The 27539-nt window shown below is 31.9% G+C and overlaps 1 pseudogene; it reads right to left on the reverse strand.

Annotated features, from left to right (window-relative positions):
- LOC149550482 (ADP/ATP translocase 3, mitochondrial-like) overlaps positions 1-5618 on the reverse strand; it is a 76824-nt pseudogene extending 71206 nt beyond the window's left edge.
- Between the last annotated feature and the right edge of the window lie 21921 nt (positions 5619-27539).

Genomic DNA, 27539 nt, shown 5'->3' on the forward strand with positions numbered 1-27539 from the left:
TGGAGGCCTAATGTACTAGTGGTCTTCTAGACTGAATGTGATAAAGGAATAGTTGAGTCTAGGGTGGTTTGATCTAGTGGGAGCCTCATGCAGTAGCAACATTCCTACAGGATCAGCCTCTAAGTGGGAGATTGTTGTCTAGTGTGGATCCTACTCAGCCCCCAAGTGGGAGATTGTTAGTTTGTGGAGACTAATCAAGGAAGTACTACACACTCTCCACAATTCCTTGGCAGGGTTCGAGGCTATTTTATCAGCATTTTTGGCCTGACATGTTGTAATTAATTTCAACCCTAAACTGGAAAAACTATTTTGTAAAATGGCTTAGGGTTAGGGGTTTTCATAAGGCATGATAAGATAATAGCTTCTTGTGGCTTTGTTGAGCTATAAGGGATCACAAATTGTAATCAAGTTGTAATCATTGGATAATAAAATATTGGACTCGTTGGTGGTGGATGTAGCCTTGGGATTGGGTGAACCACATTAAATCTTTGTGTCTTGTGTTCTTTTTTGTATGCAATATTATTTTTTGATATTGGTTATATTTGCATGTAATTATTATTTATGTCTCGTTAATCCTAACAATAATTTTAATAATATAATATTATATATTATTAGAATATAATATTATTAATTTATTATAATATTATATAATAATAATACAATATTATTATTATGATAATAGAATCAATTTATTATGTTAATATTATAATACAAATATAATATTATAATATTATGAAAGTTGGGGTATAAAATCTATTGGGCATATGATAACTATCAGATACCCAATATTATTGGGTATACAATAACCATCCAATACTTGATATGGCTTATGCTTTGTTGTTATCTTTGGCAAGGTGGGCTGACAGCTTCCATACCTACCAAAAAGTCAACACACCTTTTAGTGTATTTTTGGATGGGTGAAAAGGGGGATTTTCTTCACATCACCTCTTTTTGGCATACCATTATCCTACACAAACCCATAGTTGTTACATCAAAATTCATTTTTTTATTGTAACATTCCTTTTTGATGAGATGTGATTTAGATTTGGTAGATGGTTGAAGTTTCACCGACACCAAGTTTTTAGAGGGAATTATCTATATATGTCTCCTCAATAGACTATGTCCTTTATTTCAATAAGACAAGTCCTGACTTTATTGGATATATGACATCATATTAACATTGCCTTTATTTGTATTTCAAGAAGAGTTCTCATAAGTCTCATTGAAATTTAACTTTTTGATGTAGCATTGTCTTTCAATGTGATAGTTTTTAGCTTTGGTAGACCCTAGATACTACAACAATATTAGTACTATTACTATTTTTAGAGAGAGAGAGAGAGAGAGAGAGAGATGTTTGATGAATGACTCTTTTATGTAACTTTTCTTTTCAATATGTCATATTTCACGTCCCATCAATATTTAGTGTTTCTTTGATATGATTTATTTCAACATGATGGATGTATTTTCTAGCTGAAAAAGTACCACCAATGATGTTTAAATCTAGTCTTGGCTTCATTAAAACATGAAGATGTATGCTTGATAGATTATTTGAATTCAAATTTATTTCTAAATCTAAAGTATTGTATTATAATTCAAGCTTTGAAATTTTTGTGCTATGAATGTTGAATTATGATGTCTAAGAGGGTATGGATCAATGACCTATATGGACCACAAAGGGAATCTTATATAATTTTATGGACAATATCGGGAAAATCATGAGATTAGTATGAAAAATAATAGAAAAAAATTGCAAGTTTTAGAAGGAAACATGAAAATACTATCTCATTTTATGAGGTGGCAATAGGTCATTAATAAAAAAATATCTAGAACCATAATGAAGGAGAATGTATACTTAAGGGGGAAAAAAACAATAGTGAAAAAATTTACTTGCTTTGATAAATGTAAGAGAACAATTTGATAAATTAAAATTTGTCATTATTCTCACATACCTTAGGCCTTAATAAAGTATATTCTTAACCACTTGAAAAATAAATCTTAAATCTTTAGATTACATATTCTAGACAAGAAATGAAAATACAAGTGTGAATATGGGTGTAATAATGAAACATATATGAGAATTGTTGTGAAAATGAGTAAATAAAGATAAATCTAGATGACATTGTAAACCAAACCAGCATATCAAAATTTTCCTATTTTTCTTATTTCTGTGATTTTATTTTTTGAACTATTATTCTTTCTTTGACATCATCTTTGTTTTATATTTCAAAAAATTACTCATTGAGATAATAATATTTAAAGAGTCTACTAAAGTAAACATATAATAAATAAACCTTAGAGCTTTAAAATGACATTAAAAAAGAGAGGTGAAAATATAAATTTATCAACAGTGGCACCTAATAATAACACATATATGAGAATTGGTGTGAAAAGGAGTAAATAGAGATAGATATAGATCATGCCATCGAATCAACCCAAATGTTTAAGTAAACCACTCATTAATATATTATTATGTTTAAGTAATTTTTTTTTTTGTCAAATAAAGTCAATCTTAGAGTTATAAAATGATATATTGAAAAGAATAAATAAAAATATAAAAGCATGAATAATAACTCTTAATAATACATACATACGTGTGTGTGTGTGTGTGTGTGTGTGTGTGTTCATTGTAAGATTAGATGAAAAATAAATCTTCTAAGCCCAAGAAAAGGAATTTGGTTTAACAAAACCCAAGATTATATTATCAACCAAAAGAATAAATAAAAATATACATAGATCAATCCTTATAGAAGGAAATCATAAAATCTAAAAGGGAAACCCTAAGAGGTAAATTACATTTAATAATTAATATTTAGTTACTAAATGGGAATGCAAGTGCATAAAGTGAAATCTTAAGTAGGGAGTAAAGGTAATTTAATAAATGAATTAAATTAATTCTTTACTCTAACATATATACTTATATGTAAACACACACATGGATACTTATGTAGGTGTGTGTGCACAGACATATGTATATGTATAGATATGCATTCACATACATGTGGGTCTATGTGTACACACATGTATGTATGTATACAAAAATTGGTGTGTAAAGGGGTAAATAAAGATAGGTAAAGATCATGTCATCAAGTCAAACCAAATAGTCAAGTAAAACACTCCTTAATATATGGTTATATTATTCATTATAATTAATTAAAATTTATATGCAAACCTATGAAGAATTTGATCTCACCAATTATAGACATTTTGAATTCCTTCTTCATTTATTTTGAGAATGCAATGTTCATCTCATCATTGCCTCCAAAGAAATATCATCAACAAAGATTTTGGTAATTAGCAATTTATCTTCACTTTCTACCTTTAGGTATTCATTGTTGTTATCACTTGTCCTTGTGAATCCAATCTTGATTAGGTAGGAATGCAACCTCTCATTCCATAATCTAGGAGCTTGTTTTAATTCATTCAAGGCATTCTATAATCTGCACACCATGTTCTTTCCTTCTAGATTTTCAAATCCTTCAAGTTGTTTTATATAAAAAACCTTCCTCCAATATACCATTCAGAAATGTTGACTTGACATCCATCTAATAGACCTTAAATATTTTGGAAGAAGCAAATACAAGTGATATTAGACTCCTTCAAATCTAGCTAAAGGTGCAAAGGTTTCTCCATAATCCAGTCCTTCCTCTTGTGCATAGCTTTTTCCAACTAGCCTCTATTTATTCCTAACCACCTCACATGTTTCATCCATCTTATTCCTAAAAACCCATTTTGTTCCAGTTACACTCTTTTCCACTGGTATGGGTACTAGATTTTATGTTTGGTTATCTTCTATATGTTCCAATTCCTCTTTCATTGTCTCTACCCAATCTTCTTCCTCTAAAGTCTCTTTTACTATTCTTGGTTCAAACCTAGTTATAACAGATATGTACTTTCCCTTGCTTTTGTTCTAGTCAACATATTTGCATCTTTATCACCAATTATCTAATATGGGGAATGATTAAGCTTGGCATACCTTATTATCTAAAATGTAGAATGATTAAGCTTGAAATACCTTATTATCTAAAATGGGGAATGATTAAGCTTGACATACGTTGGTAACATCAGTTGTTTCCTTAGAGATTCCTAAACCACTTGAAATAGTTTTTGCATGTTTTCTTGTTCCATCACCCATTGTGCTTTGTCATTTTGTTCAATAGGTTGCATGTAGAAAAATCATTTTTAGTCTTTTTTTTCTTTGTTACTAGACTCATCATTCTATTTAGAGTATTCATCAATCCTCACATTAGCACTTTCTACAATCTTATTTATTCTTTTATTAAAGCACTTGTAGGCTTTTCTCTTAGTGGAATAGCCTAAGAATATTCCTTCATCTCCTCTTGAATAAAACTTTCCCAAGTCGTCATCTCTTTTGATGTAACATCTTCTTTTAAATACTTTGAAATAACTCACACAGGGTGATTTTCTATACCATAACTAATAGGGTGTTTTGTTTGTACCTTTCTTAAGTTATACCCATTTTAGTGTATAAATTCTAGTTCTCACCACTTCCCTTGAAAAGGTTTGAGCTACTTCTTTCATAGTCAATGATTGACTTGTTTCTTCGTTCAACGATGTCATTTTGCTATGGATGTTTTAGGTGCTAAAATTTGTCTTCTAATTACATTTTCCTCATAGTATATAGTGAATCCATGTGAAATGAACTCACCTCCTTTATCTAATCTCAAGCATTATATCTTCTTACCCATTTCCCTTTTAACTCTTGCTTTGAAGATTTTGAACATGTAGAATGCATCTAATTTTCAACTGAAAAAGATAACCTTAAACCCACATAATTATAGAGTAAGCATCAATAAATACCATGAAATATGTGTATCCTTGATAACTTTGAGTTCCTATTGGACCACATATATCTTTATGAACTATGTCTAGTGTACCTTCAAAAGTATAACTTTTATTGATAACACTAGAGCTTGATAGCTTTCCAACCTAACATTTTTTGCACATAACATTGCTCATTTTTCTAAATAACGAAATCATCTTACTACTTTCATATTCCTTACTTTGACCAAATTATCACAGTTTACATGAAAAAATCTTTAATGCCACAACCAATAACCTTCAACCTTAACAATTAGACAATTACTAATAGTATAATTCAATTGAACAAGTTACCTCTTTTCTGTTTACTAGTACCAATAACATCTCCTAATTTTCAAATGATTTTGCATTGTACTTTCTTGAACTCCAGTCTATAAACTTTATTTTTTAGCTAAGCCACACTTAATATATTATGCTTTAGTCTTGAAAAAAGTAAAAAACTTTACATTGTATTTTTTCTTTTAGAACAGATGTACATTTACCTTTCACAATGTTATGGAAGTGTTGTTACCAAAATTTATTGCACCTTCATCACATTCTTTCATTTCAATAAATTTTCTCTTGTCAATTATCATGTGATATTAACAACCACCATCAATTATCCACTCACCATTACTATTCATTCTGGAAATCAAAGCCTTTTCATGATTTTCTACAAGGTCTTCCTTGATTGCAACAAACATAATTTCTTCTTCATCAATTCCATTAGACTCATCATTGGTAACAACTCCGACTGCAATATAAAATGTCGACTTGTTTTCCTTGTACGTATTTTCCATATCCTTATTTCTTTTTTCAAGATAATTGATAGAGAGATGTCCAATCTTTGTATAATTGAAGCACTCCAAAGGTATGACACCTTTGTAATTTCCTTTTCCTCTAGGAAACCTTTTTTCAAACAATGCCTCTATTTCTTCATGTTCTATTTCCTCATTTAAAACAAAAGCTAAATCTTGAAAGGTGATGCATAAATAGAAATGTATTCTCCCCTTCTTACAAGAGAAAGAATCATGGATGCATTGAAAGAAACTTCTATCTTAGGCATACTATTATCAAAGTTTCTAAGCTCAAATGTGGTCAACTTGCCTATCAATGAATCCAATGTAACTACATCAATGCCTAAAGATCTAACCTCTTGAATAGTAGATTCTAATATCATACTTAGGTGTTAGAGTTCTTATAATTTTTCTTACCACATCATCATCAAGAAGAATTCCACCAACACCTCTAATAGCAAAACTTACATCATTGACCTTTTGACTATATTGCTCAATATTTTTATTCTCCATCATTCTCATCTCATAATTTTGTTTTTTCAAACTATCCATTTTTCTTTCATAACCTATACATATCCTCCATAGTTTGTCTTTAGTTTTTTTCTCCCACATGTCATAAGTTATATCAAGGTCTTTGACATCAACATACTCTGCATCTGAAAGTATACTTTTAGTGGTATCCATTCTAGATGTATGTTCTTTTTGTATCCCCAACTAATCTACATTAAGAATTTCTATAGGAGTGATATATCATGTGAACATGATTCCAGTATCGCTCTCCCATACCATTGAGGTGTAACTTCATCCTTCCACACCATAGTGGATAGTTTTCTCTTGAGAACTTAGGAGCCTCCTTCTTCATCATCTTGATATTTAACTTTTTTTGTTAAGCTTTCACCATGACTAAAGAATATAGATGTAATGCCAATTATTGCTCCTAAGTTATTAAATTACTAGAGGTGGGAGTGAATCAATAATCTATGATTCAACTAATTTTTTAACCTTTCTAAAAACTAACTAGTAATAAAACATAAAGAATCAAATGAAACATGCAACACATAAAATTATCCACACATTTGACACAAATATTTTGGTTTTTTGGAAAGTCAACTTGGATCAAAATCATGGTTGGGATTAGTACCCAAAAATTATTTGCACTCTTCTAAAGTATGCATTGTTAAGAGCTTAACCCTATAAAGAGTTACAAAAGCATGATCAAGTGCCACCATGTTAGGGGATTTTTCTTTAGCCTAGTTAAGAGCTTTACTATATTAGGGTTAGCCTTAATAGAGGACTTTAAGCATGAATTAAAGTGCCACCTTGTTAGAGGATTTATAGTGAGGACCTATTAAAATCTACCTAATTAAGGGATTTCACCTATCATAATTATTAGGGAACAAAATAAATAATTATTTGTGAAATAGAACTTCCTTTGCCTATAAAAATTTTCTTCATATCTCTTTCTCTTCTCTCTTCTTTAGCTATACCACTCTTTCCACTTATTTACACACTATCTGATCATGATCAACAACAAAAAACATGTCCTTTCACCTATTATAATGGTGTTTTCCACTTCCACCAGATTAACAAAACCCTAAGCATATTTCCATGAGGAAATTAAAAAATATCCCACAAGTAGATCCAACTTCGTTAAGATATTAACTTATTTCATAAGTCACATTTCATTGCCACACCAATTCATGGTATTTTGTGCCAAAAGCCAAACACATTTTGACTTATCATGAGATTCCTCTACGATCTTCTCCATTAAATTTGATCTCAATCAATGTGGTATCTTACATCACTTCCACATGTATATCCATGTCATACAATTATAGTTGACTCATTACAAGTCATTGTAATCATGAAACCTTTCACTAATTCTAGTTTAACCTGTCATTACTCAAGAAATCATTCTTTGTTAATCTATCTAGCATAGCTTCATCAGTTATCTATCATTGACCTAAAATTGTTTCACCTATCATGTTTCCAACCTAGAAATACTTTTCTTGTAATGATAACAAGCTTCTATCCTAACTAAATCATCTCCACTAACTAGTGAATATCCTCCTATGATTGATCCTCATAATTCATCATGGATTTGATAAACCAATCAAATTTCCTATCGATTTTCACTAACTACTCATAGTAGCTATTTCACCTATTACTTCACTAATCCTTTCATTCTTCTCTACATCAGTTGCATCCATTCAATTATACTTGGCAACATACTACGAAAACCAAGTCAATAGTTGACATTAATGACAACGCAATGCATCTAAGCTTGCGCCCCAGTAATGTCACCTAATTCGGCACCAATTATGGTTTAACATATTTGCACTCGGCTGGTCCACACATTGCTTTATTTTCTCAAAAATTACAATAATTGTATAGTTCTATATAACAGGTAAAAAGCTAAAAATGATTAGAATTTATGTTTAGTGTTTTTAGTTTGAATATTTAAAATGAATTAAAATGAAAGATTATTTAAAATGATTTAATATTTATATTAGTATTGTATTTGTCTAATAATAAGTTTTTTTTTAAATGAATTAATTAGTTAATTAATATTAAAATATATTATCAATTTTTTTTAACAAATTTAAATTTAAATATATTTATGTATATGTATTTTATTCGATATTTATGTATATATTTATGTATATTGAATATTTATGTTTTTATGATTGATCCTCATAATTCATCATGGATTTGATAAACCAATCAAATTTCTTATCGATTGTCACTAACTACTCATAGTAGCTATTTCACCTATTACTTCATCGATCCTTTCATTATTCTCTACATCAGTTGCATCCACTCAATTATACTTGACAACATACTACAAAAACTAGGTCAATAGTTAACATCAATGACAACACAATAATTGATCATCATGTAATCAAATTATCACGTGTTCTATCAATGAGCACCTATTGTATCAATTCCATCACTTATGCCAACACTTTTTATTGAAATTATTTCATACATTTAATGTGATAAAGGAAATAACTTTGATTGAAAGGACCTAAGAAGGATACTTTTGATCAAAATTCCTTAGGCATTTCTATTGAAACCCCCCAACAAATTTTTTTGGCCTTCCAATTTTTGGAGGAATTTCTTCCTCCAAAAAAGTGTAACCCAGTATTGTGGGTTTACTTGAGTGCATGGTAAAGGATTAATATTTTAAATAATTGAGTGAAGAATGCATGTCTTGCTTGAAACTCCTTGAAAGCACTTGCTTTATTTCTTTAAGGTAGATAGATTGTCTATAGAATGGATATTTTGCATGTGTAATATATTCCAATATATGATAATGAATGCCTAATTAAGGAGAGAACCCCCTCTTTTATAGAGATTTTAGACTAAACATCGAGAATGGGTGACTAAACAAAGTAAAAAAAGAAAAAATAAGTAGGCCTAGGATTTCCTCAAGAAAATCACCTGGCTAAGGGATGAGGTTGTCCCTAACCACTATGGTAAACCTTGTCCCTTACCCTAGGTGATAGAAGAGGTTGTACCTAACCGAGAGGTAAAAGGGCCTAGAAATGGGCTTTGGCTCCAAGAAATATTGTGTGATCAAGGAAAATGATAGCATATGCAGAGAAAATAGTTAGAAATACATTTTTAAAAGTGCAATATATGTAGTTGGGAGAATAAATGGGAAATCATGCATAGAAGTTGGTTCCAACATATATTTTTAAGAAAGGTTAAAAGAAGAAAGGACCTTGATTTAGGTAATTAAATGGAATAGGAGGTCCTAATGTAGCAAACCTCACTAAGAAGGGCTAAAAGGTCTTAAAGGAAAATGCTTCCATTTTAAGATTGTACACATAAAATTTAATGTAACATTTATTTTTTATAAGAGGAGATTTAGCTTTGGTAGATATTTGAAGTTTCATTGATGCCAAGTTTTTAGAGGGTAATATATGTATTTCTCCTCAACTTCCTTTGTCCTTTGTTTAGATAAGACTAGTCATGCCTTTTTAAGATATATAATGTATCATATCACTATTGGTACATTATTTGTATTTCAAAAATAGTACTCATAAGTCCCATCAAAATGTAACATTGTCTTTCCATGTGCCAATTCTTAGCTTTGGTAGACTCTTGATACTACAACATTATTAGTACCATCACTATTTTCAAAGAAAGTGTATACATGCTTCTTTGATGAATTCATTTTTGGTAACTTTTTTTTTCATTATGACATATTTTGCATCTTGTCAGTGTTTAGTCTTTCTTTGATATAATTTATTTCAACATAATGGATGTATCATCTTGGTGAAATATTTCCAATGATGTTTAGATCTAGTTTAGGCTTCACTAAGACATAAATATGCATTGTCAATAGATTATTCCAATTCAAATTTTTTGCTAAACCAAAAGTATTCTACTATAGTTCACATTTTGATAGTTTTGTGCTATTAAACATGTTTAATTACAATTTCTAAGAGGATATGGATCAATGATCTATATGGGTTGTAATGGGATTATTATATAATTTTGTGAATTATAGTGGGAACATGTAATGTCCCTACTTAATCTCCCATGGATTACCTACAAAAAATATATATGTTAGTATGATAAATTGATCAACATTAGTAAAAAGGTAAATCCTTTTCTAAGTTAGTGTAATGTTCCTGATTATTCTCCTATCGAATTCTCTTGCAAAACTAATATTAGTGTGGCAATTGATCAAATATTAGTGATATAAGAATCTATTCTAAGTTAATGGGGAAATTTTGACCCTAGGAGTACCCTCAGATAGGAATCTGTCTATTAATGAATATTGAATTCGTATATGGTATCCATATCTGTTCATTTTGGGATATACACCCAGAGACTAAGGAGATCATGATAATTCTCTAGTAACCTCATCCTGTAAATGATCAATCTATCTCTTAATAAGTATATTATGCTGGGAATCTAATTGAAAAGCTCATTGTTGTTGAAGATCAAAGAGGGATATTGTTGTAAAAGAATGTTTTCAATCATTGTTTTGTCATTGATGTCAAACCTACTATTTGTAGGGATGATATTTTCTTATAAGATCCAAGTATTATCACGTAGTTGACTGATGAAGAGGATTTGATCAACAAGATGTAACAAGAGCACCTAAGGGAAAGGTTGAGTTATGATGTTGTAATGAAGTGCAAGGATTAGTTAAGACAATGGTTAAGTAATGTATTGATGACATACTCAAAGATACAAAGGTTGGTCACACTTAGAATTATTGGAGGAAGAAGTTGTGACAAGGTTGACTGCAAAGCTTAAACTAAGATCATTAGTAGGTGTCGAGCAAGTTAGTTGAAGCAGAGCAAATTTTCAGTAGAAGCTGAGTAATAAACAATTCTAGTGTGTGCCGAGTGAAGATCAAGTGTTGAGCATCAAAAAAATTTACAGTTGATGTCGAGTGATCTTCAGGTGTCGAGCATCAGGTAAAACACAATTGATGCTGGGTAACAAAATATGTGCCCAGCACTAGTATTTCAATAGTGTCAAGCTGATGCATTATTTCAAAAGATGAAGATTCACCAAATCTAAGCTGACATAGTGGTTACATTGAATTTTGTGAATGAGTTGGAAGATAAGGATGATGAGTTGTGGGCATAGAATCCTATGTAAACCATTTTTGGGTGAATTCTAAAGGATTATTCAAGAAGTTTCTAGAGGAAACAGAATATGGGTTAGATGCAATAAATCCTACCTAATCCATGCAAATTGAAATTGAAAAATGGAAGAATCAAGAAGGAAAAGGTACTCCAAGACTTCTATTTAAGAAGTCATAGACCAAGAAGCAAAGAGCTACTAATACTATTGCTGTTGAATTGTCAAATCTATGAAGTGGTTAGAAGGGTGTCAAGGAAGAGATATCTAGGAGAAGGAAGAGCACAGAGGCTCTACTTCTATGAGTGATCATGAAGAGATGATTTCACTATTACATTGAGTGTGGACACTCAAGGAGACGAAGCTTGAAAGGAGGGCAAGCTATCAAGAGTTGTAGAGATTGAAGGCCAGGCAAGGGTATGAGTTGAGAAGTGATCTGAGATTTGCAAGATGAGTTGTATGTTGTAGTCAGGCAAAGATTTTCTAATATTCTCTAGCAATTGTATTAGATCTAAAAATCCTATGGACTTAGGTTGGCCTAATAGCCATTTGTAAGTTCTTTAATAGGGTGGCAGTCCAAGTGAATGTTCTAAAATCCTCTAACCATGCCCACTTCTAACAGGGTGGTTAAATCCTCTAAAAAGGTCACATTTAATAGTGTGTTGTAAGCCTTTAACAAAGTAGGCCTTTCATAGGAGATCACTTCAGAAGGGTGAAAATTGAGTAGCATGTTACTGGTGGGTTTTCCCAAATTGGGTTTCCATGTAAACCACTGTGTTATGTGTTGATTTCTTATGTGTTATACTTGCATATTGATTTACAGTAACTTGCTGATTAGATAAGTTAAAGATTGGATGAATGAATGGTTGAATGGGTTCACTACACTTGATGAAAATTTTAATAAGACATTTGGACCTTAAATAACTGATTCACGACCCCCTCCAATTCTCTAATATTCTAAAGCAATTCTAACAATTAGAATCAGAGCCATCTACTAATTTAGTTTCAAGGTACTAGAAGTAGGAAGATCAAGATGTCCAAGAGAGAAGTTCCCAAGCTCAACAAAGAAAACTTTGCTGCATGGAAAAGTCTGATGAAATTGCATCTTGGATCAATAGGTGACTATGCACAAACCTCAATTAGAATAGAACATGTAACTCTAGCATGACCTCTTACTGTAGATGATTTGAACAAAAAGAAGGAGCATAACCAAGCAATGTTGGAGATTGCCTCTGTACTTAGCTATGTAGAATATGATGACATCAAAGATTGTGACACTGCATTAAAGATGTGGAAAACCTTATCAAAAATCTATGGAGGAGATCAGAATGTCCAGAGAGAAAAGAGAGAAATCCTAAGAGGAAAGTTTGATGACATGAAGGTGGAGGAAGGTGAAAATGTTGCGCAGTATGATGCAAGAATGAAAGAAATGGTGAGTGCAATAAGAAGTCTAGGTGGACAATTGGAAGAAGAAATAGCCATCAGAAAATACTTAAGAACTTTGCTTCCTATCTATGCTATAAGAGTTTCAGCCATCCAAGAGCTAAGGTGTGTACAAAGGAACACACTAACCTTTGAAGGTATAGTGGGAAGACTTACTACATTTGAGCTATCCAATTTTGACAACTAAAAACCTAAGAACCTTGAATCTACTTTCAAGGCCAAGATGACAATAAAAGATACTAAGGAGGACACATCAAGAAAGAGAAAAAAAAAGGAAAACATGCATCTAATGATAGCAGCACAGATGAGGAAGATGTGGAACAGATAGAAGCACTATTAGCTAGGAGATTCCATAGAGGTAAAGGAAAATTCAAAGGTAGGCTCCCTATCATATGTTTAAATTGCAATGAAGTAGGTCATATAGCTGCAAGATGTCCACAGAAGAAGAACTACAAAGAAGGAAACAAGTACAGGAACAAAAGAGAAGATGATAGCAAAGATTACAAGGAGAAAGGCAAGAGATGCTACATTGTTGAAGAAGATTCTGATGAGAATGATGATGAAGTAGTCTATGTAGCCATGAAGGATGAATTAGACAAAGATGAAGATGAAGCAATAGCATTGGTTACCTATTTGAACAAGAATAACAAGTAGATCATAAACAGTGGATGCTCACATCGCATGACAAGAGATAAAAGTAAGTTCATTACCTTTACTCAATATGATGGAAATAGTGTTAGATTTGGTAATGATGCCCATGTCAAATCAAAGGAAAAGGCTATATAAAACTTATAGAGAAAATTTTATTTGATAATGCATAATATGTTGAAGGATTGAACTACAACTTGTTGAGTGTATCACAGTTAGGCAATGTAGGTTGCAAAGTTGAATTTGGAAACAAAACTGCCAAGATCTATGATGCTGATGGAAATCTGATGGGAAAAGGTAAACAAACTAGGAGTAATCTATTTTACTTAGATATGGAAGATACAACATGTCTTGTTGTTAGATTTGATGATGTGTGGTTATGGCACAAAAGGCTATGTCATGTTAACTTTGATAATCTGATTAGCATTAGCAAGAAAAAGAAAGTCAGAGGGTTGCCCAAGTTGAAGAAAATTGAAAACACAATGTGCAAACAATGTCAACTAGGGAAAATGACTAAGTCTAGTTTCAAAAGAAAAACATACACTTCCAATGAAGTACTAGAGTTAGTTCATACAGACTTATGTAGCCCAATAGAAGTGCAAAGCTACCTAGGAGATAGATACATAATGTTATTTGTAGATGATTATTCCAGGATGATAACTGCTATGTTCTTAAAGAAAAAATCTGATGCATTCCAAATGTTTAAGTGGTATTTGGCTAGATTTGAGAAGGAAACATGAAAGAACCTGAAATGCCTAAGGTCAAACAGAGGAGGTGAGTTCACATTAAGAGAGTTTTAAATATTCTATAATGACAAAGGTATTAAAAGGAAAACATCAGCACTAAGAACTCCACCACATAATGATAATGCTAAAAGGAGGAATAGGTTAGTGATTGATTGTGCTAGAACCTTGATGATGGAGAAAAATGTTGCACTAAACTACTGGAGAGAAGTTGTAAGTACTGCAGTCTACACACTAAATAGAGTTCAAGTCAAGAAAGGTACAAATGCAACACCTTTTGAATTATGGTATGGTCATTCACCTAATGTTAAACATTTCAAAGTATTTGGATGTAAATGTTGTATTCTAAAAGATACTAGACATGGCAAGTTTGATGCAAAAAGTGATGAAGGCATATTTCTTGGATACTCCACTAGAAGTAAGGCATATAAGTGTTTCAATGTTAACACTAACAAAGTTGTGGAGAGTGCAAATGTAAATTTTGATGAGCATGCAGAAGTTCAAGTTGATGAGTCAAAGCAAACAAAGGATTATAGATCCTTTGTATCCTTCTATGAAGGAATGATAGTTGAAGACAATGTTGCAAATCAAGTTGGGAATCAGCAACAAACTTCAATATCTACCAAGTCTCAACCAGTTAATGTCAAGCTGCATTTAGAAGCCAAGCTACAGAGTCTAGAAAATGCACATTTTGATTCAAAAAATAGTATGCAAGAAAGGAATGATGAAATGCCAGATGAAGAAGAATGAAATGACTCTTAAGCTGAAGGATCAAACATGGAAAGAAGGACTGAACCCAGATTAGCCAAGTATGTAAGAAGACATCACCCTATAGATTAAATCATTAGTGACAAGGATGCAAGGCCAATGACAAGGAATAGGCTTACGAATGAATCATGTCTGCTAAGAAAGGTTGTACCCAATACAGTAAAAGATGCACTACAAGATGATGAGTAGTATAAAGCCATTAAAGAAGAGATGGATCAGATTGAGAAAAAAAAAACATGGTCTCTAGTTCCTATACCAGCTAATAAGAATGTGATTGGTACAAAATGGGTGTTTAGAAACAAACTTGATGAGAATGGCAAGATAACAAGAAATAAAACCAAACTAGTTTGCAAAGGTTATGCACAAGAAGAAGGACTAGATTATGGAGAGACATTTGCCCTTGTTGCAACAATGGAAGGAGTAAGAACATTACTTGCATATGCTACATATAAAAGTTTCAAAGTGTCCCAGATGGATGTGAAGTCTACATTTTTGAATGGTATACTGGAAGAGGAAGTCTACATAGAACAACTAGAGGGATTTTTTGATGAGAAGAACAAGGACATGGTTTGTAAGCTACACATAGCACTTTATGGATTAAAGCAAGCACCTAGAGCATGGTATGAGAGGCTGCACAACTGTCTTGTTAAAATAGGATTTGAAAGGACAGATGACAATAGCAACTTGTACATCAAATCTAAGGAAGATAAAGATATTTTGATATCAAAAATCTTTGTTGATGATATAATATTTGGAGGAAAAGATGTTCTATGTAAAGATTTTGCTAATCAAATGAAGCATGAATTTGAGATGTCAATGTTTGAAGAAATCAATTTTTTTGTTGGATTACAAGTACATCAATTGAAGCATGGCATATTTGTGACCCAATCCAAATACATCAAGGAAGTACTCAAAACATTTGGGCTAGAAGACTCAAAACTAGTCAGCACACCAATGGCAACAAGTCATAAGCTATCCAAGAATGATGAGTCTGCTGAAGTAAATTAGACTTTGTATATACCAACAATTGGAAAGCTGCAATATATGTTGTACATAGTAGGCCAAACATTGCATTAGCTATTGGAATAGTAGCAAAAAATTTTGAAAATCCTAGAGAAAATCACTTAATGGTAGTAAAGAGAATATTGAGATACATGAAAGGAACTAATGGCTTTGGTTTATACTACAAGAGGAATGAGAAGTTTGAACTAAAAGCCTACAATGGTGCAAATTGGGGAGGTAACATTGATGATAGAAAAAGGACCAGTGGAGGAGCACTTTTCTTAGGAAAGAGGTTGATTACATGGACCAAAAAAAAGCAAAGCTACACCTCACAGTCTACTGTTGAAGCTGAATATGTGGCAGCTACTATAAACTACACCAATATTGTATGGATCAAACATTTTCTGTAAGGTATGAAGGAAGAAGTAACTAAGCTTGTGATACTTTATTGTGATAATACAAGTGCCATCAATATATCAAAGAATCTAGTAATGCATGCTAAAACTAAGCATATTGCAATCAAGTATCATTATGTAAGAGAGTTGGTGGAAGACAAACAAGTGAAGATGGAATATGTTAGCTCAAAGGAATGGATTGTTGATATCTTCACAAAAGCACTACCTAAAGATGCTTTTGAGTATCTTAGAGGTAAGTTAGGGGTGATCCCCCTAGCTAAGGCTACCTAAAGAAAAAGCAAGTATGCCCTGCATCAAAGGAGCATAATGTTGAAGATTTTATACATTGATGCAGAAGATGTTTACTTTGGGATCCATGCCTAAAGTAGTAGAAGTGCTGAAATTCCAAATTAGTCACAAGCAAGGTGATAGAGGGAGAAATTGAATGAACCTATAGGAGCTACATCTGTATATTAAGATGTTGATATGTCTTTGGCATTATTGTCAGAGAGGGAGAAGTAAACAACTGATCAACAACTGTTGAAGATAAAGAATCAGAAAAGAGGGAGAAGATGTTTCAAAGAAGATAGAAGGAGAAGTTGTAAGAGGTTGATCAAAATAGCAGAAGATGAGCAATACAGAGGGAGAAAGACAAAGAACAAGGATATAGCAGAAAAGAGGGAGAAGCTGAAATGAAGCAATCAGAATAGTAGAAAGAGAAGTGATGTTACAATTTACTTTTTAGCATTTGACTTACTTTTCTAACCTAGTAAGCTTGTGGTTGAATAGTTTTAGTTCGATGGTTGATCAGTTTGGTTTGCCATCAATGCCAAAGAGGGAGATTGTTGGAAATTTGATTGAAAAGCTCATTGTTGTTGAAGATCAAAGAGGGAGATTGTTGTAAAAAAGAACATTTTCAATCATTTTTTTGTCATTGATGTCAAACTTTCTATTTGTAGGGATGATATTTTCTTATAAGATCCAAGTACTATCACTTAGTTGACTGATGAAGAGGATTTGATCAACAAGATGTAACAAGAACACCTAAGGGAAAGGTTGAGTTATAGTGTTGTAATGAAGTGCAAGGATTAGTTAAGACAATGGTTAAGTAATGTATTGATGACATACTCAAATATATAAAGGTTGGTCACACTTAGAGTTATTGGAGGAAGAAGTTGTAACAAGGTTGACTACAAAGCTTAAACTAAGATCATTAGCAGGTGTCGAGCAAGTTAGTTGAAGCAAAGCAAATTTTTAGTAGAAGTCGAGTAACATACAATTCTAGTGTGTGCCGAGTGAAGATTAAGTGCCGAGCATCAAAAAAATTTACAGTTGATGCTGAGTGATCTTCAGGTGCTGAGCATCAGGAAAAACACTGTTGATGCCGAGTAACACAGTATGTGCCGAGCACCAGTATTTCAATAGTGCTGAGCTACTGCATTATTTCAAAAGATGAAGATTTTCCAAATCTAAACTGACATAGTGGTTACATTGAATTTTTTGAATGAGTTGGAAGATAAGAATGATGAGTTGTGGGCACAAAATCCTATGTAAACCATTTTTGGGAAAATTCTAAAAGATTATTCAAGAAGTTTCTAAAGGAAATAGAATATGGGTTAGATGCAATAAATCCTACCTAATCCATGCAAATTGATATTGAAAAATGGGAGAATTGAGTGAGAAAAGGTACTCCAAGACTTCTATTTAAGAAGTCATAGACCAAGAAGCAAAGAGCTACTAATACTGTTGCTATTGAAGTGCCAAATCTATAAAGTGGTTAGAAGGGTGTCAAGGAGGAGAAATCTAGGAGAAGGAAGAGCACAGAGGGTCTTCTTCTACGAGTGGTCATGAAGAGATGATTGCACTATTACATTGAGTGTGGACACTCAAGGAGACAAAGCTTGAAAGGAGGGCAAGCTATCGAAAGTTGTAGAGATTGAAGGCTAGGCAAGGGTATGAGCTAAGAAGTGATCTGAGATCTACAAGATAAGTTGTATGTTGTAGTTAGGTCAAGATTTTCTAATACTCTGTAGCAATTGTATTAGATTTGAAAATCCTATGGACTTAGGTTGGCCTAACAACCATTTGTAAATCCTTTAATAGGGTGGCATTCCAAGTGAATGTTCTAAAGTCCTCTGACCAGGCCCACTTCTAACAAGGTGGTTAAATCCTCTAACAAGGTCACATTTAATAATGTGTTGTAATCCTTTAACAGGGTAGGCCTTTCATAGCGCATCACTTCAAAAGGGTGAAAATTGAGTAGCATGTTACTAGTGGTTTTTCCCAAATTGGGTTCCCACGTAAATCACTATGTCATGTGTTGATTTCTTATGTGTTATACTTGCATGTTGATTTATAGTAACTTGCTGATTAGATAAGTTAAAGCTTGGATGAATGAATGGTTGAATGGGTTTACTACACTTGATGAAAATTTTAATAGGACATTTGGACCTTGAATAACTGATCCACCCCCCCCCCCCCCCCCCCCACACCTCCCCTCCCTTCTTAGTTATTCTAAAGAAATTCTAACATATTACCCATTCTCTTATGGAACTCTAATACCTATAAATAATGAAATCCATCTCTTAATGAGTATATTACTCATTCTCTTATGGATTCTCGTACCTATTTCTTGAATTTCCATTTTAATGAATACTCATTCTCTTTATGGAATTCAGATAGAAATAATCTAATTATTCACTTCATTTATATCTTTGGATTTTCTTTCAATAACATCATGAATTTATACATGAATTATTTCTTTAATGTGATTATTAATTCTATGATATATATATATATATATATATATATATATATATATATATATATATATATATATATATATATATATATATATATATATATATATATATATATATATATATATATATATATATATATATATATATATATATATATATACATATATGGTATAAACCAAAGACATGATGAATAATCCTTACTTGCAGTGACTAGATCTGCAATACCCAATACACCCATGTGTTGTATCCTAACTTATGTTTGTGATAAACTCATTAATCTCGATACTAGTCTGTTTATGGTCTACTTGTGCTAATGGTTCTCCTTTCTTGTTTCTCTCCTTCCTATCTTCTATGTCTGCCCCTTCCTCCCTCTGCCTTGAGCGCGACTTCTAATATATAGCCACGGTTCCCAGTCAAGGGACATGACTGGCCAAATATATCCTTTCCCTCTACCAGTTGAGATAAATTTGTCTTATTAAAATGCATGTAATATACTTTGTTTTGTGAAAGATATATATGTATATATATGTATGTATGTATGTATGTATGTATGTATATATATATATATATATATATATATATATATATATATATATATATATATATGTATGTATGTATGTATGTATGTATGTATGTATGTATGTATGTATGTATGTATGTATGTATGTATGTATGTATGTATGTATGTATGTATGTATGTATGTATGTATGTATGTATGTATGTATGTATGTATGATTTGATTATAGTATTAGGATTTATTATATATTGAATAATTATTTTTCCAATTTATTTAATTATTATTTATAACAAAAATATTGGATAATTATTTTTTTCCAATATATAATTATTTCAATTATTATTTATTTAATTATTATTTATTTCAAACAAGAATAGTCTTGGGTACATATGCATCTATTCAGGGTTTGTTACATTCTCCCCCTCTTGATTTTGCTTATCCTCAAGCAACTTAAGGACTTCCTCTTTTTCCAAGTGGCATCCTCACTTGGTAGATGTTTCCATTTAACCAAATATTCTATAAGTGTGTGGTTCTATAATTTCTTTTCTAGGGTATCCAAAATAACCTCAAGATATTAGATGTGTTTCCCTTCATTATCTAATGGGGCCAACTCATCACAAGGAATGGTATATTGTTCGATGACCTTTTTAAGCCATGATACATGAAACACATTGTGGACCTTACTGCCTTCAGGAAGCTCTAGCTCATAGGCCACTTCTCCAATTTTTTGTAATATCTTGTAGGGTTTGTAGAAGCGGGGTTTTAATTTCTTTGCACCACTTTGTTTGAGGGTGGATTGTCTATATGGTTGTATTCGTAAGAACACAAGATCTCCTATTTCGAGGCTTCTTTCAATATGTTTCTTATCTGCATGTATTTTTTGTTGATTTTGAGTTGGGTGTAGATTTTCTTTTAGGGACTTCAAAATGTCTCTACTTTGTTGAATACAGTCTTTTGCCTTGGGTACATTGCTTTCCTGCTGCATCAAATCTCTGAAGGCTAGTGCTTCATATCCATATAGAGTATTGAATGGACTCATTACCATTAACATATGATACGTCGTATTATAGCAATATTCCCCCAGTGCAACCATTTGATCCATGCATTTTTCTGACCTGTAATATAATTTCTAAGATATCCTTCCAACCACTTGTTTACGATTTCTGTTTGACCATCTATTTGGAGGTGGTAACGTGTGCTAGGAGTCAATGTTGTGCCTGCTAATCTAAAGAGTTCCTGCTAGGACTTACTAATAAATTTACTATCTCTATCACTGATAATATTTTGAGGGAGCCCATGTAGTTGGAATACTTCTCTAAAGAAAATTTTGGCAATTTGGGAGGCATATATTCTGTAGAGGTCAAGAAAAAATGAGCATACTTGGTGAGCTTATCTATGATTACGAAGATCCCATCCTTCCCTTGTACCTTGGGTAAACCTATTATGAAGTCCATGGATATACTTTCCCATTTTTGATGGGGAATAGGTAATGGTTGAAGTAACCCAGCTAGATGGGTGAGCTCGACCTTATTACGCTAGCAAGTCATACACTCTTGTACATATCTGTGTACATCAAAAAAATTTCTTTTTCCAAAAATATCATTCTATGATGTGTTTATATGTTTTATAATATCCTTGATGCCCTGCTAAAGGATTGTCATGAATTTCTTCGGTATCTAGCCCTTAAATTGAGATTGGGGAATCAAAAATGTTCTCCCTTTATAGTGTATTAAGTTATCCTTAATTTTATAGTCTTTGTGGGATAGGTTTCCTCTTAGCATTTATTGATCTTGTGCATCTTGTTCATATTCTTTGATGATTCCTACCTTCCAGTCTTTGTTGATGTTTGTGATGGCATTGATATGGGCTTTTCTAGAGAGTGCATCTGTGACTTGGTTACTTGCTCTCTTCATATATTCAATATCAAAATCATAGGCTTGTATTTTATTCACCCATTTTTGTTGTCTATTGTTAAGATCCTTCTGGCTCAAAAAGTAACGTAAGCTATTGTGGTCTATTTTTACCAAAAACTTCCCAGAAACTAAATATTGATGAAATTTAACCAAGGCATGCATTATGGCCAACATTTCTTTAGCATAAATAGAATAAAGAATTTCTATCTCTATAAGCTTGCGGCTTTCAAAAGCTATGGGATTTTTTCTTTGCATGAGCACTGCTCTAATTCCTTCCTCAGATGCATCACATCAAATGGTACGGAGAAATCAGGAATGGCTAATACTAAATAGGAACTCATGGTTAATTTGAGCTATTCAAAAGTGGCTTGGGCCTTCTCGTTCCAAGTGAAAGCCCCCTTTTTCATTAAGTCTGTGAGAGGAGCGGCAATTTTTTAGAATCCCTTCACAAACCATCGATAGTAGCTGCATAAGCCTACAAATCCCTTAAGTTGTGTTAAAGTTATGGGAGTTTGCTAGTCTTTGATTGCCTTAATTTTTTTTTCATCCACACTTACTCCTTCACTACTAATTTTGTGACCCAAATAAATGATTTCCTCAAGTCCAAATTCACATTTTGACATTTTTGCATATAAGGACTCTAATTCTAAGATGTTTAAAACTTGCTCAATGTGCTTGAGGTGTTCCTCCCATGTCTTGTTGTAAATAAGTATGTCATAAAAAAAAAAGAGTAATAATTTCCTTAACTATTGACAAAAAATAGGATTCATGCAGGATTGGAAAGTAACACGTGCATTGGTGAGTCGAAAAGGAAGAACTAGAAATTCAAAGTGACCATAATGGCAATGGAAAGTTGTTTTTGGAACATCTTCTTTTCTCATTCTAATTTGGTGGTACCCTGACCTTAAATCAATTTTTGAGAAGTATTTGGCTCCATGTAATTCATCCATCAGTTCATCAATCCTAGGAATTAGATATCTATTTTTAATTATCTTTTTTTAAGGGATCAATAATCTATACACATTCTCATTGTTCCATCTTTCTTTTTAACCGAGACAACTGACGATGCAAAAGGACTATAGCTAGGTTGAATATGTCCCATTTCCAACAATTCCTAAAAAAAATTTCAATTTCTTCCTTAAATTTGTGAGGGTGGCGATAAGGCGTGGTGATTATGGGTTTTTCTCCTTCTTCCAATTTGATTGAATGTTCAAACCCTCTTTTGGGGGGAAGTCTAGGCGAAATATCATCAAAGACCCTCTTGTGCTTCATAAGAATGGGGTGAATGTTGATATGTGTCATTTGGCCATAAATGGTTGATTCGTCTAGGATCATGCATTGAGCTATCTATTCACCTTGACTATGCCAGATAATTTTCTCCATTCTATTACATGATACCATCTTCAGAGAACCGTTGAATTTTCCTTTTAATATTACTTCCTTTCCCTGATGTTGGAAACATATCTCCAAATTAGGACTATCCATTGTAAATCTTCTCAAAGAATTTATCCATGACATCCCTAAAATGATGTCATTTTGAAGTTTGACCATGAAAAAGTTTCTTTTGATTATATGGTCCCCTATCTTGACCTCTAACTAGAGAATAAATTTGGTACACTGATCTATGGTACCATTTCCCATGATGACTTTGAATCCTTTGAAATTTTGAGTGGTTGTCTTACGTCTTTCTACCAATTGCTAGCTAAGAAAATCATGTGAAGCTCCTGTGTCTACTAAGGCAGTTATCCTTTGTCCTTTAACCACTCCTTTAAGTTGAAAGGGTCTATTCTCATTCCCTTGTGTGATGACTACTATTGTTCCATGCTCAGAGTCCTCTATTCTAGCCCTTTTTAAGGTCCCTTGTTGATTGTTTCCTCCAGGTTATTCATTTTTCCTCTTTTACATTGATGACCCTTCATCCATGGTCCCTTACATTTGAAACACAGTCCCTGCTGACAATGAAAACATTTTATCGGTTCCCTTTTTGGTCCTTCATTTTGATTTGATGACTTGAAGGAACTTGTTTTTTATTTTTCCTTTGGCATGTCATATTATGTCATTTTGGCCTTACGAATGGCTTCCTCTAGTGTTTGAGGCTCAAAGGATTTTACCCTTATTTTGATGTGCTCCTTAAGTCCTTCGATGAACATATATACTCTTCTCTTATGAGATATGTTAGGAACCATGACTGATAAACTCTAAATTTTTTTGGCAAATTCTTCAAGAGTTCTAGTTTTCTTGAGGTGGTTAGTTCTTAGAAGTACCATTCTAGTTCTTTTTGGTCGAATCTACTAATGAGCTTTTGTGTAAATTCTTCATAGGTAGTTATGCTCTTATGACCCAAAGTGATAATACCATGGTGCCACCAATTATGCGTTTCTCCAATTAGATGAATTATTGCAAATTTAATGGTATTTTCCTGCATCATAGGGCTGAGTGAAAGGTAAGTATCAAGTTTTTGCACCCAAGCTTGAGTGGTTTCTTTTCTTGTGCCCTCAAAATATGGTAGGATCAATTTCCCTATCTTGGCATGGATCTCTCCTTCCCAATGATTTTTACATTTATTGTAACTTGCTAGCATTTTCATTTCATAATATTCTTTAAAGGGAAATATTCTTTGGATTTTAGGTTCTAGCCTTGCATACATTTGGGTCAGTTCTCCACACTATTTGGGTTTGCTTCTCCTTCTTCTCCAACAGGTTCTTCCTTAGGAAAAAATGATGGTAGAGTCAGTCTAAGGGAAGAAATTTGAGTTTAGTGTTCATTCCATGAGCGATTAGATTGCATATCTCTTCATGTAACTGGAATGGTTCTTTCGTTTTGGTTATTATTACTCATGTTTTGGATGGCTTGAAGTATTAATTGGTTGCTTCTCTCAAATTTCTCATTAGTTTGTTCCATGAAGTTTCTTAACTCCTAGGCTAGTTATTTTTCCATAGGCTTTTCCTTCTATTTTTTTTGGCAAAAAAAAAATCCACAAGTTGGCAGGATTATGCTCTGATACTACTATAATTGTCCCTACTTAATCTCCCACAGATTACCTACAAAAAAAATATATGTTACTATGATAAATTGTTCAACTCTAGTAAAAAAAGTAAATCCTATTCTAAGTTAGTGTAATGTTCCTGATTATTCTCCTATCGAATTCTCTTGCAAAACCAATATTAGTGCAACAATTCATCAAATATTAGTGATATAAGAATCTATTCTAAGTTAATGGGGGAAATTTGACCCTAAGACTACCCTCAGATAGGAATCCATCTCTTAATGGATATTGAATTTGTATATGGTATCCAAATTTGTTCATTTGGGATATACACCCAGAGATTAAGGAGATCATGACAATTCTCCAATAGTTTCATCCTGTAAATAATGAGATCCATCTCTTAATGAGTATATTACTCATTCTCTTATGGAACTCTAATACTTGTAAATAATGAAATCCATCTCTTAATGAGTATATTACTCATTCTCTTATGTATTTATGTACCTGTTTCCTAAATTTCCATTTTAACGAATACTCATTCTCTTTATGGGATTTAGATAGAAATAATCTAATTATTCATTTCATTTATATCTATTGAATTTTCTTTCAGTAACATCATGAATTTATACATGAATTCTTTCTTTAATGTGATTATTAATTCTAGGACATATATATATATATAGACACACACACACACACACACACACACACACACACACACACACATGTGGTATAAACCAAAGACATGATGAATAATCCTTACTTGCGGTGACCAGATCTGCAGTACCCGATACACCCCTGCATTGTATCCTAGCTTATGTCTGTAATAAACTCATTAATCTCGATAATGGTCTGCTTGTGTTGATGGTTTTCCTTGCCTATTTCTCTCCTTCCTATCTTCTCTATCCACCCCTTCCTCCCTTTTCCTTGAGCACGAATTCTAATATATAGCCACCATTCCTAGTCAAGGGATGTGACTGGCCAAACAAATCCTTTCCCTCTGTCGGTCGAGATAACTTTGTCTTATTAAAATGCATGTAATATACTTTGTTTTGTGAAAGATATTTATGTGTGTGTGTGTGTGTGTGTGTGTGTGTGTGTGTGTGTGTATGTATATGTATATGTATATGTATATGTATATGTATATGTATGTATATGTATGTATATGTATGTATGTACGTATGTATGTATGTATATGTATGTATATATACATACATATATATATATACATACATATATATATACATATATATATATATATATATATATATATATATATATATATATATATATATATATATATATATATATGTATGTATATATATACATATAGATATATACATATATATGTATATATCTATATGTATATATATACATACATATATATATATATATATATATATATATATATATATATATATATATATATATATATATGTATGTATGTATGTATGTATGTATGTATGTATGTATGTATGTATGTATGTATGTATGTATGTATGTATGTATGTATGTATGTATGTATGTATGTATGTATATAATATTTGATTATATTGTTAGGATTTATTATATATTGAATAATTATTTTTTTCCAATATATAATTATTTCAATTATCATTTAATTTTTTATTATTTATTTCAAAAAAGAATAATCTTGGGTACATATGCATCTATTCGGGGTTTATTACAAAACATCATGAGATAGTAAGAACAATAATGGGAAAAATTTACAAGTCTTGGAAGAAAATGTAAAAATGTTATCTCATTTTATGAAGTGCTAATAGGTCATTAATAAAAATAAATATAGAACCATAATGAAGGAGAATATATACTTAAGGGAAGAAACAAAGTCATAGTAGAAAAATCCGCGGGCTTTAATAAATGCAAGAAAATAATTTGATAAGTCAAAATTTGTGGTTATTCTTACACACCTCAAGCCTTACGAAAGTCAATTCCTAACCACTTGAAAAATAAATCTTAAATCTTTATGATGACATGTTCAAGGCAACAAATAAAAGTATGAGTGTGAATAAGGGTGCAATAATGATACATATATGAGAATTGGTGTGAAAATGAGTAAATAAAGATAGATATAGATCATGTTACAAACCAAACTAACATTTGTATTTTTCCATTTTTTTCTTATTTCGTTGGAGTTCTTTTTTGAACTATTATTTTTTCTTTGTCATCATCTTTGTTCAATAGTTTAAAAAATATCACTCATTGATATATTATTATATTAAAATATTTCACTAAATTAAATATAAAATGAATTATCTTTAGAGCTTTAAAATGACATCAAAATAGAAGTGCAAATATATTTATATGAATTCTGACACCTAATAATGACATATATATGAGAGTTGGTGTGAATAGGAGAAAATAAAGATAGATATAGATCAAGTTAATCATTCATTAACCAAATGTTTAAGTTAATCACTCATTAATATATTGGCATGTACAATTAATGTATAATTTTGTTGTTAAAGGAAATAAGTCTTAGAACTATAAAATGACATATTGAAAATAATAAATTAAAATATATATGATTGAATTGGAACTCTTAATTATAATACATGCATACATATGAGAAATACTATGAAAAGTACATAAGAAAAACATGAAAAGCATGTAAGAAAATTGGAACAAGGATTGGATAGATTGCATAATGCATTGCCCTCACATAAAACGTTTGAAGGTAATATTGCTGTTGAAAATATAATAAGTGTTATAGAAGACTTTCATGCTCATTATACTTTGCGTGTGGAATCTACCAATGCAAAGAAAGAATGTGAATTTGGAAGAGAGTAGTTCCATGAGGTATGTGCTAACATTACAAATTGATGTAAATAGGATTTGAAACAAAGCCAATATACATATCACTTACATTAAACATTCAACATAGAGGCATTTTATAAGGTTAACCACAATCGAGCTTAATATTCTCTCATTCTCATAGCCTGGTTTCTATTTTAGATTCCATTATTCATAATGTTTATTCCAAAAACTTTCTTGCCAAACCCTTTGGAGGAATTATTTTTAATTAGTCCTTCTAAATCATATCCAAAGTTGATCCCAATCCAAGAACCAAATTATAATTTATGATCTCTGTATCAAGACCCAATGTTAGTGTAAA

This window comes from Cupressus sempervirens, chromosome 7 (assembly GCF_028749045.1).
Source record: "Cupressus sempervirens isolate cs-2001-9-10 chromosome 7, ASM2874904v1, whole genome shotgun sequence".
Classification (NCBI taxonomy): Eukaryota; Viridiplantae; Streptophyta; class Pinopsida; order Cupressales; family Cupressaceae; genus Cupressus; species Cupressus sempervirens.